Source organism: Anneissia japonica, unplaced genomic scaffold (assembly GCF_011630105.1).
Source record: "Anneissia japonica isolate Jap-2015-1 unplaced genomic scaffold, ASM1163010v1 scaffold16145_len9990_cov125, whole genome shotgun sequence".
Lineage (NCBI taxonomy): Eukaryota > Metazoa > Echinodermata > Crinoidea > Comatulida > Comatulidae > Anneissia > Anneissia japonica.
The window spans coordinates 1-6,723 of record NW_022706273.1 but is presented as its reverse complement, the minus strand read 5'-3'; the positions used below and the strand labels follow the sequence as shown (position 1 = coordinate 6,723).

Sequence of the window (6,723 nt, the reverse complement as noted above, 5' to 3'; positions counted from 1 at the left end):
AAAACTTTTTAAAAGCATACACATTTATTTAGTTATACAATGAGAATAAGTATTATTTTATAAATAGTGTAGAGAGGAATGCTTCTAAAAAAGTAGAAACACTATGTAAATCAAACGCAAGCACTCCAAATTTAAGACCCACGAAAACACAAAACAAGAAGACGCACGTTGAGTACGTATACAGCCATCATTTATGATATTAATAATGCACGAAGCAGGCCAATAGATGTTATGGGTCCAAAAAGGCCCTCTTCGTGTTTCCCTAGTTTTCGAAATACAGAGCCCCCCCCCCCCACACTTCTGATCAGGCCTATACAATTGACTGTTAAGGCCTATCAGGATAACGGATTTATGTTTTAAATGGGAGGGTGTCCAGGAAAATAATTCTTATAAATTAATAGAGTCTAGATCAACTCAATCCGCCACACGTGGAGCTGTATATACCAAATATGGCTATGCCATCTCTTGGCCAGAAATGACACTCTCAGACTCTTAAATTTAAATGTAATTTGTTATTCAGTTTTGTATTGATTCTTCTTAGTAATGTTCAACAATATAGAAGTCCGGAGATGGGGTTTAATGGAATCCGCCCCTCTCGGATCTATACTTTTTTTTCTCCCTGTTTTCTTTTGTTTCATTTTCAAAAACAAACATTGAAACACAATTTTGCAGGCGCAACGGCAAAATAACAACTTTAAAGACAAATACAAAGAGATAAAAAAAAATCATAATAATATTTTAATTACAATTAAATACTAATCACAAAAACAACAAATTTTTAAGCTAATAAAATGTTAATATATCGTGAATATAGCATGCATAGACATACACACACACACCAATATATGTTCAGGTCTAGGCAGTGAAATGGCATATATAATTATTACTATTTTTTTTATTGATGCGATGTCATGTTTTTATAAATAATAACAATGACAATGATAATAATTTGAGGCCTTACGTTAAGGGCGTCTGAGGAACAAATTGTACATCTTCTGACAATCAAGTTATATCGACCCTAATTCACGAAGCGCCGTTCGTTCGATTATATTTAATTCTTTATTCATGGAAACGATACTATTTGTGTTTGCAAATAAAGCTGCACAATAACATGTAGCTGTTCGGTTTACCTGTTTTCAGAGATTCCCTATTAGTTATTTTGCCCTGAAGCAACAATACGACATTACTATTTTCATTATTATTCATATCTGAGAGAAGTGGTGTTTTGCTCCAAGTGACAATAAAATAAAATAACCACACTATAGGCAGGCATAGCCATGACCTGCAACAACAGTTTTCATTTAAAACACAAGAAGAAGTGATGAACCAAGGGTCCAGACAGTGACATCGCCGCCCATCAATGTAAACGTTATTAAACGGCCGTGGAACTCATTCTCGCCTAGTTTGACCCCGATACATTTTGTAAACATTTTTTTTAATGAATATAAAATATCCAAATGTCTGAATGAGTGCCATTTCCGGGCATCTGCCATAATCATAATTTGCTTCGACTCCCAGTATAGAATAGACTATAAATCCTTGATTAGACATTTGCGATGCTCGTGAGGGGAGGAGTGTCTAAGGGATGGTGGCGTGGCCTAGTTCCTTTTGGGAGGAACGGTCAGTAATTTTGTCGAGGAACACTGCTTTGAAGGCATTTTTCCCATCAGATAATGCCCATTTCCGAGCGTCTAGAGAGGGGCCTATTCGTGAAATTTGCTCATCTCACCCTCAACTATAGTGGGATTGAGGTAGGTGTGGCGTAGGGCCTACCTCCCCACCCCCTCCACCGTCAAAAAATTTTCTGGATCCGCCCCTGATATTTTTGGACACTTTCACACCGCACTGCGCCTGTTCATACGCTCTTTTATTGGCAACATCCATAGACGTTTGGGCTCTGCTTTCAAATTCACGAAGAAAAGCTAATTTTCCCACCGAAAGAGAAAGAAGTAGAGATAGAGAGAGAGAGAGGAAAGAGAGAGAGAGAGAGGGAGAGAGAGAGGGAGAGGGCAATTACTGATGTTGGTCAGTTCGAATACGTTGATCGGAGGAGATGCGCCAAACGTTCAAAGGTACAAACCCCATCCACACACGTCACTGGCTGTTCAATAGAAGGAAGGATGTAGCCTGACTGTAGTACTTTAAAATGAATATAAAATTAGTACAAAATGAGACACAACACATTTTTTATTGTTTTTATTTTTGTGACGATGTTACCATTTTTTTCGAGAAGTCGCATTGATAAATTTAAATATATTTTATGTGCGAAAACATGTTTCTAATAACGCAGTTGAAAATTTCACTCGGAAATGTATGTAACTTATCATAAAACTAATATAAAACAGGTGAAAGAAACCTAAAATTTAAGTTGTTTTTTTTTTTTTTGTTAATTACAATAAGCCTAAACCAAAGAGATAAAACTTATTAAGGTATTTTGTTAATCCTTTAAATTGCATTTAATGTAACAACTGATAATTGGTCATAACAAACACAACACAAGTTAGTTAAACATCAATTAGACATTGATTTGATAATTGATTAAAACAGTTTTTATCGCACTCTGATACCTAGTGTCCATCATACACAATTGATTGGAACTGCACGTCTGGCGCTCCATAAATATTACTTGTTTATAGACTTGTGCGGCGGCTTCGACGATTCGAGCTAGAGGCCGTTTCTGTTCCCGGCCCCCCCAAAATTGTAGTACGTAGCAGCGTACAGTAAATAAGAGTCATTCATTTGAAGGCATGATACTTTAGATAGCCATTAAGGTCAAACGTTTAATGATAATATTAGCTAGGATTTTGAAGGAAGGAGGCCTGGGCTAGTAGCCTAGGCTTACCCAGCTAGGCTTGCTATTTTAGTTAGGGCCCCGGTTCATTCCTTATTAGAGGCCTAGGCTAGGCCTCTCTAGGGACTAGGCCTAAGAAGCCTAGTAGGTAGGGCTAGCCTAGGCTTAGGTCGGCTGGGCTGGCTATCTGGGCTGGAAGCCTAAAATAAGTAGTAGTAGGCTAGACCAGGAACTAAGTACAGTTGAGGTTATTTAAGGCCTGGGTTAGAGTGGTGGCTCCATCGCAGGGGGGAGGAGGGTGTTTCGCCAGGGAAATTCCCTATCGGATAAACCCCCTGTCGTTTGACGCACTCCTAAGTTGTCGGATCCAAAATAAAAAATCATAGTTTTTTGCCTATCCAACATTACCATTATTTTGACTGCCAATGTCATTGTGGTCTAAATGCACATTTTGGACCATTCTAACTAAAGCCATAAAAACTCTCCCCGTGCACCCTACAAGGTCCAAGGGAGGTTTTATTTTGGGCCGAGACTTCATTGGCGCTTGCTTGTCTCGGACCTTTGTTAGACCCATTGTTGGCAAATCTCCGGCGTCGCCGCTGAGTCTAGGCCTAGCCTAATGTAGTAACATAAAAATATTTAGAGTTATATTTATAGCTAAGCATTTGGCCAAGAGATGTATGTCCCTGCTTCTTGCGCTATAGACCCTAAGTCGGGTTTTAAAAGAAGTAAGACTGTTTTTCTCCTTGAATAATCCTCGCATGAGAATTAGATGTGTTGGTAACTGGCATGCACTGTGGCTACAGTGGGTCTGCATGGGCCCAGCCAAAATTTTTGAATTTCAAATATTTGTAATTGGACAAAAATGGAAAATTTTATGATTTAAAAAAAATCTATATTCTTAAATAGGTACATTGGAGTGATAAGAATTATGGTGATTTTTGGTAATGTATTCGGTAATAATTAATAAAATGTTTATAAATCCTTTTTTAAACAGGTAATTAACAATTATGTTAATGTCATGATGATTGCATTCAAAGTAAAGGCTCTAATTTGCCAGGTGAAGATCAATCATTTCAAAAGACATCTACATCAACAACGAATCACAGATGCAGACACACAAAGAGTAATTCAAATAAACTACCCAGTTACAGGCCACCTGATTGGGCAAGCCACCTTCAAAAATGATTCCATTAGTGAAAGTTAAGGTAGGAAAAAATCCAATTGTATATAAATATATTTGATTTTCAAAATACTTTTATTTATATATGAGAATATAATTTTTTTAATGTATTAATCAGTCAATTTTTAAAAGCTGAACTCCTGCTTTAGGGCACTCTTATTATTATTAAAGGGAAACTTTTTTGCAAAATGTCTTTTAGCTCTACAGCCAACCTCTATTACAAGGAAATGTTTATTAAAAAGATGGGAATACAGTAGGTTTGCCAGATGACCAGTTCAAACACATTCAGTTCCTGTGGAACAAATTCAATTGTTAAGATCAAAATAATATTTTCAAAATATGTCTCAAAATTTAAAATTGGATATCAGTTTATGTACGTAAATCTACAGACTTTTCAAATGCATACAATATAGATAGCACTTAATCGCCAGTTACTCTATTAATTTTCTCAATTAATAAAGGTAAATAAATATTGTTTAGCTTTTTCAGCCATTTACACCTATTCATAAATGGAGTCTTCCAAATATACCAGATGATATTGATATTTATATCAAGCGAGATGACATGACTGGATCTGTTTTATCAGGTAACAAGGTTAGATGTCTAATACTGTATTGCTTTAGTTACACTGATAATATCAACATTTATTTAAACTAATAAGATCATTTAATAATACATCAAGTCACAGATAAAAAAAAAGGTATCATTTCCAATTATTTAAATTCATTTTAATACAAAAATTCAGGAATTTTCTTCTTAAAATTTGTCACATAGAACCTGACAGTGTGAACAGAGCTTAAAGCTGTGTCCACATACACATCTACTATATATAGGCACATCATGACTATATATGGGCACATCATGACTATATATATGGGCCCATCATGACTATATATGGGCACATCATGACTATATATGGACCTGTTCGAAGCAGTTGAACTAAAAAGAAATATAAAAATAGCCCACACCAAGCCAACAGATGTCTGTCACAGTCTGAAAGTGTCATTTCTAGAGCCGCCATTGCTGATGTGTGATCAGAGCTTAAGATTAAGATTGTAGTGGAGGTGTGCTTGGTGGTGACAATGCTTTGCCTTCAGATTCCTGGGTTCTGGGTCTCATGACTCAAAATATTTTCCCTCTCTATGTCTTGCATCACATTATTTCATATACAGTATTTAAGAGGGCCCCTGAATATCATCTGACCTCAGGGATAAAAGGTCACCCAAATATGAGTTAAAAACAGATTTTGAATGTGAAGTAAATGTGTCGAGAGTGGATTTCCCGTACGATTGTCTTGTGAGTGGATTTCCCGTACGATTAAAAATCGTAACAGTACTGGGTTTGGTCTATAGGAGTTCGTGCTTCGAACAGGTCATTCCATTCATAGAAGAAGCCTTTTGATGGAGAAAGTGTACCTTTTAGCAAAGGCTTTGCCCAGATCGAAACTAACTCCGGCTATATAAAATTGATTATAAGATTGAAAAATATTAATCTTATTATTGTAGTAGTGATAGATACTATGTACACGTTTAAATTATTGTTATTTATTTGTTATGTCATTATACAGTATTTATATTTAAACTTAATGTATTGTTTAGTTATATATCCATGTAAAATTAATCTTATCAATTAAAATTGTATATTTTAAGTAATATAGTAGGCATAAGCCTAGCCGAGGTCTAGCCTAGGCTAGGTCTAAACGAGTGACTATATCATGTGAGTGTATAACATTATGGAAAATATGATTTAAACGTAAAATTTTGAAAGAATAAAGGAAGAAGGAAGAAAAGGAAAGAGATTTGGAGCGGCTGAAATTATTTCTGAAAAATATACAATAGTAGTCAATATACTATTATTGCATTACGTTTTTGTAAACAATTTTGAGCACTAATCATCAGAGGTCTCGGTGCCACAGCCTACACTTTTCATAATTCGAAATCGAATCGGACCTTAAGTGATTTCCAAAATCTCTTTATATGAAATAAAGAATAATTATTGTTTAGAAAACAAACTAAAAACAAATGTCTTACCTGGAAGTACGTATAAATGTACATTATGATCGTATGAACATAATCATGTCTAGTGCATCGCTGTACGTGTATGCGGTTTTGTTGTTTGTTATGCTATGATGATGAACGTTCTTTTCCGTCTATTTGAAAAGTTTGCGCGTGTAGATAACGCGTGTAATTTTGTTCTGTATTTTTACGCACTGTTGTGTATCGATGTACGCATATCCATCAACATCAACAACATAAAAATATTATAATATTAGAATTTATTTATGTGTACATAATATATAACAGTAAGAAATAAGACAGTAGTAAGGTTGAATATAGTATAGTAGTTAGGTTTAAGAAATAGGAAAATATTTGTTAGTGGTAGGGTATAGATTTTGAATGGGAGAATGCCTGAAGGTCACAGTCTAGCACCTGAGTCCTATGTCGGCCAAATGGCCTATAATGCATCGTGAGTGGATTTCCCGTACGATTAAAAATCGTAACGGTACTGGGTTTGGTCTACTTATCTACTTATTGAAACGCTTGAAAAATAGACCTACGTTAATTTTTAATGTATAAAATAATTTCGTTTTTTAATCGCTTATTTAATAATTCATTAACTAAAATACTTGATAAATTAATTAAAAATATTATAATAGAATTTATTTATTAATTCATTATCTACCAGTAAATTACTTGATAAATTAATTAAAAATATTATAATATTAGAATTTATTTATGTGTACATAATA

General features: G+C 34.8%; 1 long non-coding RNA gene across 1 annotated transcript; it reads left to right on the top strand.

Annotated features, from left to right (window-relative positions):
• Positions 1–2,722: 2,722 nt before the first annotated feature.
• On the top strand, positions 2,723–4,570 carry LOC117106080. The gene is made up of 3 exons (XR_004444984.1): positions 2,723–2,771; positions 3,789–3,999; positions 4,455–4,570. It is a non-coding gene; the product is annotated as an uncharacterized LOC117106080 (long non-coding RNA).
• The last annotated feature ends 2,153 nt before the right edge of the window (positions 4,571–6,723 follow it).